The sequence below is a fragment of the Falco punctatus genome (assembly GCF_963210335.1).
Source record: "Falco punctatus genome assembly, chromosome: 8".
Taxonomy (NCBI): domain Eukaryota; kingdom Metazoa; phylum Chordata; class Aves; order Falconiformes; family Falconidae; genus Falco; species Falco punctatus.
Genome location: NC_137588.1, coordinates 5,087,342 through 5,101,838, shown reverse-complemented (window position 1 = coordinate 5,101,838; position 14,497 = coordinate 5,087,342). Strand labels below are relative to the sequence as shown.

Sequence of the window (14,497 nt, the reverse complement as noted above, 5' to 3'; positions counted from 1 at the left end):
GAATCAGGTTTCAGGTGGAAGTTCAGCATATTGTTCATCGATCTGTAGTTATGACGCCATATGGATTTGTAAACCAAGTGCTTCACTGCATCTGAGTTACTCTCTCCTAAATACTGTGTGGTATTGCCAGTATATTTTTCTTTGGTTTTACTTCTTTTGCTTTCCACATCCTCACTGATAGTATCAGCCATCCAGGTCTCTCCTGAGAATAACACTGAACCTTCACAATTGTTGCAAGTGCTATGCTTGAGATGATCCACAGCAACTTCAGCCTCCAGGTGTAATGAATATTCGGTTAAATCCTGTCTTTCCTGCACCTGGAACAGCTGAAGGAACATCTGTTGCATTGTACACATGGCTCACATTTGTATGCAGTTGAAGGTGATAAACTGTGGCAGGTTTTCACTTTTCAAAACAATTTTGGAGCATCACTCAAATTCCTTAGCCTGCAGCTACTGTCCTTCACATAAGATTAAAAATACACCTTAATTCCCCTTGGTTTAAATGAAGGATCTTTGATACTTAGGTGGAACTACTTGACCTCAGGGTTGCATTTCCTAATGGGTGTCTACCAGACCAGGGGTAGAGGCTACTATAGCCTGAGTATAGCTGCTATACTATAGCTAGTGAGTCTGAGAGGTGTCTGGTGCATTATGGAAAAGTTGACACTGCCTAGACTTTGCCTGGCCAAACACCCATTTTTATGTGCTTTAGGCCAGTAGAGTATGGCGTTTGAGGAGCTCACCTTGCAACCTGTTCTGGGCACCCATCGCTTCCTGAAATTGCATGAACATGCTTTACATGAAATGGAATGAAAATAACATTTTGTCTTGAATTGTAGGGAAGTTGGCTATAGTACTGTGCCTATCTGGCAGAGACTGTGCACTGTGGGAGCCCTGACTCTGCTGGAAGGTGGGAATAGGCTCTGGGGGCAGCTTAGAGCCAGACATGCTACCTTCAGTAGTGGCAGGAGGTGGAGGGGCAAAGCAACTGCTGTGTGCTTTTGGGAGCTGCAGCAAAGCGGAGGCTGCCTGCTCCTCACCTGCAAATTCCGGGCTGGAAGTAGTAAGTGTCTTTCATATGAGAAAGGCTTTCAGATATTCTTAACTGTCTGTGATGGTTGTTGTTTTACAGATGATATGCAGCGTCCTGAGCCTCAAGGTTCTGGGAGGTTTAAATAACATCCATAGAAGTGATGATTCCTCCTGTGCCTTCTGGAACAGCTGTTGCTCCCCACTGTGCATGTTTTGATGTTGATTTGGGTTCTGTAGTCTACCTTGTCAGAACCACTTTTGGAGCATCATTTTCAAGCCCCTGTTTCTTTTATCTTTCATTATTGTGATGTTGATCCTCTGATACTTGCAAGTGGTGGAAGCACAGACACCTTATAAAATCGCCAAAAGTTAAGATTGATTTGATATTACATACTGATGTCGTGTTAGGCACAAATCCTTATGAATTCATTTGGATTTTCCAGCTTTACTTAAGGTCTTTTACTTTAAGGAGACTTTGAATAAACACAGACTGAATTAAAGCCAGATAATAGCAGGGGGTAGGGGTGGTGTTTACTTTGATTTTAACAGAGCTGAAGCTCCAGTTTTATTCAGAGCCATAGCTAAAATATATCTTGAACCCACTATATGATAGACATCAACACATTATGCTGTAGAAGTAACAGGAGGCACTAAAACATTAGCCAGCCTGCCCCCAGTGTTCTGCTGGGTAGATGGAATTTTACCTAACAGGCAAGGATTCATTTAGATTTTATACTTATTTCACTATTGATTCTGCTGTTGTTTTCATTTTATCCATCATTATTACAAGCCTTTGGCAAAAGAAGCAAAACCAAAATAGCTCTCCACCCAGTATATTCCATGTTCTTGAGGCAAGGGAAAGGAAACAGCTTTGCTGTTTGCACAGTGATAGTAAAGGCTGTGTGGGGTAACACACTTAAATCTTCAACTTTATAATCAATGTCATGATGGTGTTAAGACATATCCATAAACGGCATTATTATTATTTTTAAATGAAGTGCAGTTAGGTTAGGCGTGCTGAGAAAGCCATGTCTGTAACTCTTTGAACCCCTTTAAAAACATGAGTCATTTTCCATTCTTTTCCGTAAAATGTATTAAGGACATAGTATTCTGTTCATCTAAATGTGCAGCTTGACTCATTGAAAGAAAGTAATGTAAATGAAATCTGAATTACAGCTGTGTTGTGTTATAATGAATAACGTCTGCTTACTAAGACACTGAGTCAAGGACCTAGTTCTCTGTGGAAGGAAAATATTTGTGTGTTGCACTGGAAAAGCTGACAGGCATACATCTGTGTGCTCTGCTTCACATGCTGAATGCTAGAAATAATGCAAATTGTTGATTTGGCTAGGAATAGTAAAAACATCGTTTGAGACTCACACCACTTTCTCTGTGACTAATTTTGAGAAGAAAATGCAGTCTTGAGTAGTTTTGGTTTTTTTTTTTTAAGACTGTTTAGTTTGCCTTTCATATTTTGTATTAGTTGTGGCATTAGCTTCAGTCTGGAATGTCCTAAGCAAAGTTCAACAAGTAAATCAGCACTTATTTTTATCCAAGATAGATAACTGATTAACAAATCAGGATATAAAATAGTGTATCTTATTATGGTCTGCATTTTTCATGTATGTGCATGCAGCTTTAAATAAACACTTTAGCTTCCTGAACAAAAAACTCTTATTACTGAGTTTAAGAGGGTTTTTATGATTTATATGAGGACTGTTCTAAGAGAAATTTGTCTGTTTTTCAATTTCACTGCAAGGTCAACTCTGGGTATGAGTAAACCTTAAGTATGACACTGGACTTTCCTCTGTTCATGTGTTCCAGTTGCATAAGCTGTTTGGAGTATGCGCGAGAGTTCTTTGAGTCATATGATAACAGCACATAACAATTTCTAAAAAGTCATTCAATAAAGGTAGACTGTTTCATGTCTTTAATTTGTGTATTATATATGCTTATATATCTAGTTTTAAAATTGCAAGCACAATTTAGAAGACATTTGAAAAAACATGCAAAAATGTCAAAATACTGTATGACCCTGTAACAGACAGTGATGCAATTAATTTTCTAGTACTAGGATTAAAAAATGAGAGTTTTGTATTAAATGGGAAGAAAATACTTATTCATTAGGAACAGTTGTGCAGTACCTAGTATGCTGCTGCTGAATTCAGTACCTACTGAATCCTGCTGGCTGGCAGGACCAAAGGAGGCCAAATTTTCACCAAATCAGCAAAATAGAAACAGTGCCAGAAATTCAAACTGATACTGCTACTCCTGGTGGAGTAGCAGCTTTTCTCAAGTATTTGTTGACTTACGGTGTTGATGGCTCAGAGTCGTATGCATCAGAATGTAAGTCTCACTTTAACTAGACCTTAGCACCCCAAGAAAGAACCTGGGTAAACTGAGCCTTTAGGACCAAAAGTTTATTTAAAAAAAAAAAAAAAGAAAAGAAAAAAAAAAAAAAAGAGAGGGAAAAAAAGAAAGAGAGAGTAAAAGCTGCTGCCAACTATCACCTAGGCATCTTGTTGTTTGACATTACAAATCTTTATGTACTCAGGGCATTGCTCCCATGCGTGCCCAGAACTGCCTTTGACCGGATAACTCGGTGCCTGTTTTCTCCCCAGACTTGATTTTGATCCAAGAACTAGACAGCTGAACAACTAAACACAAGGCAGCCCCAGTGCAGTACATGCTCTAGGAGCATATATAACACATTCTTTGGAAGCTGAGAACTGTCCGGTTTTTATAGTTGTGGTAATTGAAACAAGGCCAAAAGAGTTACCTATCACTACAGGAACATGCATGCAGTGTACACATACATGCTGCAGGGGACCACTTTTGACTTTGCTTCAAACAAGTTTATTTTTAAAAGCTCTAAGGGAAGCTCTGTTATAAGTGTTAGGTTGGCCATTGCAGATGTGATTTCCATTTCCTTATCATCCTATAAGGACTCATGGTTTTATTTCCTTAGGGAGAAACTTTCACCATTGGTCACCTCAGGCCTTTTCAGTGTTTTCATCAGCACCATGATAACATTGCAGAGACACTAGAGTCTATTAACATAATATTTTTTTGTTTAATTTCTAGTCCTCTCTGCGTAGTAGATCTGAAAAAATAATGCACTACATTTATAACATTTATAGAACGAACATGAAGTCACTCCAATGACATCTTAAGTTATGTAAGTCATTAAAAAACAAAAGCACTAAAGTTGTTATGGCCCACCTGTCAGACATGTAAAATGGCAATAACCCAAATCAGTCTTAATAAAGAGATTGTGTGAGTGAATTTGGCTTTCAGAAAATTATTTTGCTTTAAAAGAAATATTGATGCGGTCTATATATATGGGCAGGCAATCCTTTTTGTAAACAATATTGCCATCCAAACTCAGTTATCATACTTTGTTTGCTACAGCTCTCAAGCTCTTAAATGGAATTTGCGCAATATGCCTTTAGTCTGGTTTTGGCCTCAGTGGTGTCAATGGACACCAGTGAAATCTTTTATGAATGACTAAAGTAAAATTTATGTCAAAACAAGATTCAAAGTGCCTAGGACCTTGTGTCCCGCTGTAAGATATAAACAATTTTACTGAGAGTTTTTCCCACCCGGCAGTGAGAGGAGTGACTGCCTAGCTCCTTTGTAGCTTTTCACATCACTTGATCTGAGTTACAGCATCAACTCATTTCCCTCAAGCGATCCATGTTCTGTTTCTCTATGCTAGGTAAATAAAGTCATGAGAAAAACCCACCACTTCTTTTATGCATTAGCTTGGAAAAGATCTCTTCAGGGGCATAAAACAAAATTCTTGTATTTATTCCTGGGACTAATAATACTTTAAATCAGTTTAGGTTGTTATTTGTTTCCCTTGAAATGAGGTGTGTCTGTTAGGTTTTTCAAAGCTGCCATGTAGGAGACAAAGATTCGTTCTCATGGTCTGAAAACTTTTAATAAATCAGAATAATTTCTTATTTGTTTACATTTAAATATTTCATAGATTTCTACTTGGAACAAAACATTAATTTTTCTAAATAATTTTAAGTGTACTTCAATATTACATAAGGGTTTGTAATTTCAGACATAAACCACACAACTACAATTTAATTTAAGCCATTACCTAAGTGTACTTAGTTTCCTTCCCTCCTCTCTGTACTTTTCTTCATTCCTTCTTTTTCTCATCTATTTATACAATATGATGTTTACAGTCAAATTGTTTATCTCCGTAATTTTGTCAATGTTTTGGATTTTTGGCATCTATAGTGGTGTATTTGGACACTGTGATCAAGCTTCTGTCTTATGTTCGTTTCCCAAACATGCCATACAAGTCGTTCCTTCTAGCACTTGAACAGATGCATGCAGGTGTTCTAGCTTACTCTATCTTTTCTTGATACGTAGTTGAGAAAGAAATAACAGGACTTTGATTCACATCCTTTCACTAATTCAATTTTACTTAGGTGGCCAACTGAAGGCCTACTGAAACCAGTAGGACTTTATGGGCTGGATACTCAGAGCTTACATCCACTGGAACTCAATTTAAGGTTTTCTCTGACAATCTGTAGTTTGGGGTTTTTTAAGACACACTAACAGCTGTACTTTCTTGCGGTAGCCAGTCTCCCTTGGTATTACAGTGACACTTTGAAATGAGGGCATGCCCTCTGAAATTTCTCTGAAGCAAGACGGAAGATGAGCAAAGGCAAAGCAACAATTTTAAAATATTTCAGTAAAAATAGGTATCTGGGAAGATCACTTTAAAAACATTCTTTTCTCTGACAAAGAGCAAAAAAATATTGCGCAGTTCCCAAGATTTCCTATCACTCTCTGTCACCACCACCCCCACCTCACCCCCCAGTTTGCATCAGAAGTAAACATAAGGGCAAACCAGCCTGAAGCTACAGCTGCTACTTTGATATGCTGCCTCGTGACAACATAGTTCTGTCAGATCTGATGTTCTGAGGCAGTTTTGCACTTCCATGTAAGTGGGAATGGGGAGGGCATGGAGGGGGACTGGACAGATGTGAATATTAATTTCAGCTTGCACAGTGCCTTTGTGCTCAGCGCAGCTTGAATTTGCATTTTAAGCCTTTTTGCTGCAAAGGAGAACAGCTCAAACTCTAGTATTCATCTTCTTACAGACTATTGTGCCATCAACTGAAAGTTGTGGTTCTCTTCTGCTTAACCATGAGCTGAATCACAGAGCTAAACATTCTCAAATTGGTATGGGAAGGAACTGAAATATAAAACAGGCGTGAATCCTGTGGCTTAAAGCCACCTCTACATGTGATTTCTCAGTCACTGCATCTTTTATTGCCTTTTTGCTATTAAAAGCGACATTTGCAGAGGTATAGGAAAGCTCCTTACATCAGCCAAGTATAACCGTCAGCTCTATTCTCTGGTTTTTCAAAGTTTTAACAGTTATCGTGATTGAAAGGTGACAGATGCATTTGGCCAAGCAACCTAAATGTAAAAACCACACTTTTACAGCACGGAGTTGTATTCTGGCAAGCTGAGTCTCTATAACTTGTAGGCCAAATAGGAGTGAGACAGAAACAGCAGCGCTTGCAGAAGAGCAGTCACCTAGGTCTGTGCCAGAAGGAGAGTGCTACTAGGGCAGGCGTGCATGACCTCAGCCCTTGGTGGTATGGTCATGGGGAGCATGGACCTCATTCCCCGTCACCCAGAAATGCTCTGGATACAGTTCAGAGCAAGAAGACACGTAAGCACTGTTTGCTCTGTCTTCGAGGCAAACTTCAGCTCTTGCACAGTGGCTCTTCCTGCTTCAAAGTAGCATAATACTTGTGAGATTGTGAAGAATCAGTCAGGGTACACACGAATGCCAAAAGTGTCATAGCTTCCAGGCAAGTATTTGGATGGATACCTGGCTATTTATTCAAGGAATAGAAGTCACACTCAGTACCAGATTCTGGTTATCTCCTAGTGTTTTTTCTTTGTCGGTCTAAAAGTACAGCCATAATGGAAATGTATCATTAGTTTTACTGCTCACTAATTTCCTTTCTAAAATTATCAGTCTCGTAATGAGAAACTGGAAACAGTCTGTGGTGATATTCCACCAAAGCAGAAATGAAGCACTCAAAGAAAATGCTTTGGAAGCATCCTACCCTCTGAAATCATAAATCAGGATCAAATGCAAAATGCTCAGGAATGTAAAACTGGTCAAATCTTCAAAGGCAAACATTTCTTCTCTTTTCTCTCATTAGGACATTCTGTCTGCAACTAATAGAAGTAAGAATGCCTGAAGAGTGGCTTTTAATGGGTTTTTTGGCTGTGGGGTGGGATTTTTTTTAGCATAAATGAAATACAAAGTTTCTTGAGGCATAATTTTGTCGTTTGGGAGATGGTCTTCCAGATTTATGAATATCGTAATGAATTTTTGGTTTAAAATATCTTTTTGTTTCAATACTGCTTATAATTATCATGTATCATGGCATGGATATCTCTCTCTCTTAAGTACTTAAATACAGTATGTGATTTAGGTATGAGCCAAATCTCTGTAAATGCCATCAAATAATCTGGACTTCTATAAATTCTGTAACTGACTTTCCAAGTAGCGCATACTGATTTACTGCTTTGCTGGAAACACAGGAAGGAACAATAGTACTAGAATTCCTTTCAGGGCTGCCTTTTAACAGAGGTAGTGAAGCCTAGGTATTGAAACAGTCTTTGTAGCATTTATTATTTCTCTCCAAGATTTTTTTTTCAGTCTAAATCTGAATTTAGTTCATTGTGTTCACATATTTGTCTTCCTTTATATACATAGCAAGATTTAAGTGGGCATAGGATAAGGCCAAATTCTTGCTTCATAAAGTATGACTTTCAGAAAATCTTATTCTCGCTGGCATTTTCCATCCCAAGAATTCAGCAGTCAGTTGGAGAGAGGAATGAGAAGGGAAAATTTCTGGGGACAGAACAGCAGTCTTTAATGTCCAAAACTGAAAAGACTCCCAGATGAATACAGCAAACCAGACAACTCAGCAGACACGAGCCCTGGCCCATAAGCTTCAGATAAATCTGTTTGCATATGCAATTACCTACACAGTCCAATGATGTCAGTGGAAATCCATGCAGAGGTAAGGATTTGCGGGCAGAAGCTTGGCTCTGCTCAGGTTAGGGAAGCTGTTCAGGTATTCTGTTTCTTTGCAAACGAGACAGACATTAGGTGCTTGCTGCTCTTGTATACTTCTACAGTAGACCATGATTCAGTTCAAGCCACTCAGAATTTCTGGCTGTAAGGCTGAGCTGGGTAGTGTGTTCATCCTTCATTACTGGGAAGTTAGCTCCATATCTCAGACAAGGGCATCGGCGGAAATTAGAGTTTTTTCATCCTATTATGATCTCCCTTTTCTTGCCATAAAACAAAGCCTCATTCAATTTTGCCCAGGTTTTGGTCATGCATAAGAAGATACAGACTAAGAAAAGGTGAAATTTGACTTCTAGCAGAGTTTCACAGGACAACTGACTTATGCAAATAACTCAAAAACACAATGCTATAATTTTTGTACTTGCATGAGAAAATTCTTTTCACAACTAATTTTTTTAGGCCAGTTTATAAATGGTAAAGGTATCTTCTATGCATATTTTGTTATAATCCACTCATCACTTATGAAATACAGAAGAAATGTGTTTTATTCATTTATTCCATAATGTTGTTATTCTAAATTTAGATGTGTGTTTCGTAAATATTTTAACTTCTGTTTCCTCTTATTGTCTCTGCTTGCTTTCTCCTGTCCAGATTTTGTGTACTCAGCCAAAAAGTAACAGATGTCCCATTGATTACTAATGTAGAAGACTGAATTTACTCTTGGAAATCTTTAGAGGAAAAAAGAAAAGTCCTCTGAATAGTTCAGACTCCCTTGTCTCTTTTCCTTTGCTTTACCTTTGCTTCCATTTTTTTCCTTAGACCTCTATGCTCCTTAAAATCATCTTTTTCTCCCGTTGTTCTGAATGCTTTTCTGACAGTGTTTTCCCTCAAGAACCTAAGCTAGTTCAGACTAACTTATGATGGACCAAGACTTGACAGAGTTCTAGCTGAGAAAAGTGACATAGAAAAGTATAGAAAAAAATACCTCTTTTTCTGAAGTAAATTATTTTTATTTATAAATCTCCAGATGGTATCCTGCAAAAATTCTGAATTTGTGAAGTTGTTTGGGAGGTACATGAAATTTTTCTTCAAATGTTTTATGAATCCATATATGTATATGCTATTTTCCAAGGTTGCAAAGGCATAATTCATACTGAGTGCAAATTGAAGAGCAAGTTTTTTGCCTTGACTTTCAGGTCAAACAGTTTATCAGCAGTTACATGAATTTTTTTTCTGAAGTCTCCCTGTGACTAGTTTAAATGCATTCTTGTTTCTTATACACTTATGATTTTTATTTTTTTTTATTGCCTTTGCACTCGTAGAATTTCCCACTTGTCATCTCTTGGTTCCAGGAGTAGGTAACAGCCACCCGTCATTTTGATTATAAATACAGTTGGGTAACTTTCAGCCTGTATCAATACCTATATGTGAAACAACTGATTGTCCTAAATTCAATAAGTTGCATTTGTATATACTGAGTTCCACAGACGACATCTTAGGTAGTTTCATTTTTTAATCTAGAGCTGGCCAGGCACAAAGCACGTGATTGCGAGGAAGGAGCTCTGGTGTTTGTGCCCATTTTCCTGCCTGACATTTTGTGCTAACACAGGTATGACATTTAAAACCTGGCTGAAAGACAGTACAAGATCACAATGGCAGTTCTAGCCTTGTTCCAACCTTTCCACTTCAGCCTCCGATAAAACACAGATGGCTAATAATAATGGAAGTTTTCAGTTAACTATTAAAATATAGTTTTGAGTTGATTAATTTTAGCTGTTATCTGCATTGCATAAAACCCTTGCAAGGAGCACCCCTATAGGGAAATAATGGTAGTAGTTTGCTATCGCTTGGAGCACCACCGTTGTGGCTAGAGTTTCCTCTACCACAGCCTTGCAGTTCTGTCTGAATGAGGCTATAAAGGGCTCTTACCCTCTCCAATAGATATTTCACTGCTGTATTCACTTTAAGAAATACAGACTCCTCTGATTTTGGCTATTACTTTTCTCTGGCATAGCTGAATTATTTTATAGGACACAAACCTTCCCACACTTCAGCTCACATCTCTGGCAAGTCAATGAACCCCCGTTCCTCCGGAGCCAGAATGTATGGAAGGCAGCCATGCAGCTGACAAAGGTTGATTTAAAAGACTGTGATTGGAGAGAGCAAAGTAATGAGTCCTCCAAAACAGGAGGCTCTCAGAAGAAACTATTGCTGCTGCACATGACTGACCTTTCCATTCATTCCTTCTGCTTTCTGCTAATAGCATCTCAGCCTTCACAAAACATACTTCCAAAAAATCCTGGACTAAGTGGAGAGGAAAAACATTTTGTCTACTGTGTGCAAGATTTTTACTTCAGGTGTTCTTATGCCATTCAGAAATCCATAGGCTTCAATTTCTTTTTTGCCACAAATTCTTTTTCTCTTTCAAGTACTTATACCAGGAAAATCTTCAAGACCCTTAGACCATGCTGTCTGCTGTGCATTTATGAATTGTCATACTGATAGTTATCGCCGTCCTTTATCCTAGCCCTCTTTTTTAGGATACACAATAAATAATAATAATGTGCAAGGACACCTTTTACTGGTTAAATTATGTGCTTGCATTTTGCTGCTAATTGTGTCATACATAGCAAAGTGTCTGCATGAGCCCAAAGGGATAATTTTCTTGATAATCTGTGGTGCAGTCCAGCACTGTTGCCGGAGTGCATTCCTGCAGGCTACCATATTTCTTCTTGCAGGTTTTGTCACTGATACTTCTAACAGCATTTAGTGAAACCGCATCATGATGCCGATATTTTAATCCCATTGTTTCAGTACATACTTTTTCTTTACATAGAGCTGTTCACATGCTAATAAAGATTCAATTTATAACATTGAATTTAGAGTATTAAGTTTAGGCTAATAGATTATGTTAAAATTAGCCTAAATAGGTTAGGTGAAAATCTGGAAGGCAGGTCTTTATATGGTGCAAAGCACTGCTGCGAAGGGTCCTGACCTAAGTAAGAGTATTCAAGTATTTCATATTAAGTGTAAAAGCTTTGCTGGACGAGGACCTTGTTTAACCACAATACCTTTCTTGCTTTTATGCAATTAGGTGGAAATATGGGGAAGCTAAGCAAGAGAACCTCAAACAAGATCTGTGCAACTTCCTGGCTATATTAACCTGTAGACAGAGAAGAGAAACAAAACCAGAAGCAACACCTGAGAAATGGAATTCAAGGCAAATGTGAGTGAAAGACTTCTCTTAAAAGATAGCACAGAAAGCTTTTGAATACATTTAAACCAGAGACGCTTTGTGTTTCTTATTAACATTAAATCCCAATAGCCCATATAGAGTAGAAACGGTTTAATTATTTTTTATTATTATTATTTTGGCATTACAAGATTCAAAATTCTTCCCACCCTTATTTACCCACATCACAACTAAAGCTTAAGCCTGTAATGTTAAACTTGATTGCAGCCACAGAATGTTCCTAAAAAATGTAGGAGTTAAAGCTGCCACAGTATCCTGTGGTGATGGGCTCTTAATTTTCATATAATAGATAGTAATTTTGGCTTTTGCTGGGGTTTTTTTTTGCTGCTGCAAATAAATTCCCTGTGTTTAAGACACAAAAAACTGGAAGGCTGGTGTTACGATGCTTTTCCTGCATGGGATGCCTGTATATTTTCTTTCCCATATCATTTTTGTAGTATCGTAATCTTTTATTTCCAATTTTGGACAGCAAGGCTCAATTCTTCTGTAATCCATTAGACTCCCATAGCAGCTTTCTTAATCTCAACCATAAATAATTTCCTATCTTATTTTTCAGTTTTGAGAACAATAAGCTTAGTTTTCTGTTGCAGGTACTGTAAGCAATCTCAGTAAAAAACGCAGGAACACTGGCTCATTTAAACAAGTTTGAACTTTTGACAACCTTGGAAGAACAAGCAATTCTAAAGCTACACATCTCTTAGTGCTTAAGTTATAATTAAACAAATCCGTGTACCAACAGATTATCTGAGCCTATCTATTCATTCAGCATTTTGAAATCCTTGTTCTTGTATATCCTAATTAATAATCTGCCAAAGATAGAAAAATATAGCTCAGCCAAGGTGGGGCTGGCTGACTCTTTTGTGATAAGTCATGCTTTTGCAGCCAGTGGTGATTCTTTGCTTCCTTAAAATTGGCCATTTTTTTGGCATTATGTATAATTTTGGTATTTAATCTTCTCAGAATACAGCAGGGCCTGAAATAGAGAACAGGGCTGAAACATAAAAGGCTTGGATCTGAAATATCTGTATGCCCTTATGAATGTGGCACCTTAAAGGATGAAGTATAGCTGAGGCAGTGCACAGACTGAAGGGACAATACCCCAGTTTTGTCAATCAGTATGAATGAATTTTGCTGAAGCTGTAGCTCATGACTGGCCTGAAGTTTAAATGTTGAGCAATAAATGAAAATTTAGAAAGTATTTTAAAAAAACAGTGTGAAATAATTGGTTATATGATGCTGAAATACACAGTGGGCAACGATTAAATGTGTCTTGTTAGGTTGTCTTTTCAGGAAATTATTGTTTGCATTTTAGCATCTTCTGATGAGTGTGTCAGATGGTTCCTTTTCAGCCCAATTATTTCCAACAATCCTGACCAAAACAGCTAATTTTTGCAAAAGCAAATATTCTGTACTTTCTAGTGATTTTTGTGCATAGTACCAAACTGCTTACTATGTTTTTTAATAGTTTGAGACCTTTGTGCAATGTAAAGATTTTGAACAGTACATTTTGGTGCATTTACAGTTATACAGTCTTACCTTATAATTTTTAAAGATTAAAAAAATAAATCAAACAAACAAACAAAAAAGAAGTCACAAGGAACAATTCCAAAAAGAACAAGTTCAGGCACAATTTACATGAAATATTCTGGCACTTCTCTGCCCATTTCTGACCCAGCCCTCACTGTTGCTTCGGGTAAGTTCTGAGTTTATCTCCGAAGTCAGAGAGTAATTTTGGTTTCTGACATGATAACAAATCTCTCATCAACCAGAGTGGCCATATAGGTGACAAGCTGAACACTTTTGAGGAAAAAAAGGAAAGGGCAACATTCTGTTTCTCTCTAGGTCCCTGTTGCCTGAGCACAGAGCAATTTCCTACCTTTGTCTCCCAGTTGCCAGAGGAGGCTTTGAGATCACACGTTGTCAACAATTGGACCAACACTCCTCAGCCTGAAAGGCAAATGGTTGAAAGAAGCTTTTGTAGTGGTTCATAAAACAAAGAGAAGAACAAAAGAGATAAATAAGGAATGGTTCTGAGCTGCCCTGAGCTAGAGGGCATTGAATGAAACTAGCAAGTGGCAGTACTAAACTACACAAACACGTTATTTCTTCACAAAACACCATATGGTTCAAATTGCCAAGTCCATGGGCCTTGCCATGAGATGCTCTGAATGCTGTTTGTATAGGTTCAGAACACTCCTGGAGGACTCACGGGGGGGGGGGGGGGGGGGGGTGGGGGTGGGGGGGGTGGGGGGGGGTGGGGAGGGGAAGAAAATCACATTTGGAAGCTATTAAACACAAAACACCACTTTTGGCTTAGGAAATCCCCTAGCTGTAAATTGCTAGAAGCAATTTTACTCCAGGAGAGTATCAGTTTGTAATTGCCCTGCTCTAACACTCTTCCCAAAGGATCTGCTGTTGGTCACTGCTCAAACTAGAATCTGGGGCTAAAATGGCCTTTAGTTTGATCCAATATAGGGAAAAAAATATTCTTGTGCTACGTGATACACACTGTATTTTGCAGAAAAATCCCTGATATGCAGTGGTTCATCATTAAAAAAGCAGTGTTAGGTGAACAGTTAACATGTTCAGTGAAGGGAAGAACTTTAGCTACTCAGCAGTGAACCATCAGCCAGACTAATCAACTCTGTGCTAAATTGCAACTGCCTGCTAATTCTGTAGAAACATCTCTGAACATAACACATGTGCTGGACTTATCACAGATTTACAAAGATGTTTTGCCTAGGAGCGTGACAGTTTTCTTATCTGTGACCTAGATTCCCTGTTAGGTTTGTTTCTTCATGAAGCAAGGCCACATTGACAACACTAGTCTGTGTGTTAGTCTTAAATGGCTAAAAATATTTACAAATCAGGTGATTTCTGTTGTAAATCTCTAGGCATCTAGAGCCTAGCTCATTTAAATTTACAAGTGTTAATAACCTTATTGGGCAACTATAGGACTATATGAAAATATAAATAAATGACTTTATTCAATAGCTGTTATAACAAAAAGCATTCAAGATTTTAGATGTCTGTCTGAAGCACAGTGGAATGGTCCCTCTCACTACTGAGTAGTTAAAATTGAAATCAAAGTCACATGACAGCAGATTATTTCAGGGAATA

The 14,497-nt window shown here is 38.0% G+C and overlaps 1 long non-coding RNA gene across 1 annotated transcript in view; it reads left to right on the top strand.

The window, feature by feature from the left end:
* LOC308068355 overlaps positions 1-13,598 on the top strand; it is a 156,210-nt gene extending 142,612 nt beyond the window's left edge. The window contains exon 2 of the long non-coding RNA XR_013929941.1: positions 11,219-13,598. This is a non-coding gene — a long non-coding RNA (uncharacterized lncRNA). The remainder of the gene's footprint in view (positions 1-11,218) is intronic.
* Positions 13,599-14,497: the final 899 nt, after the last annotated feature.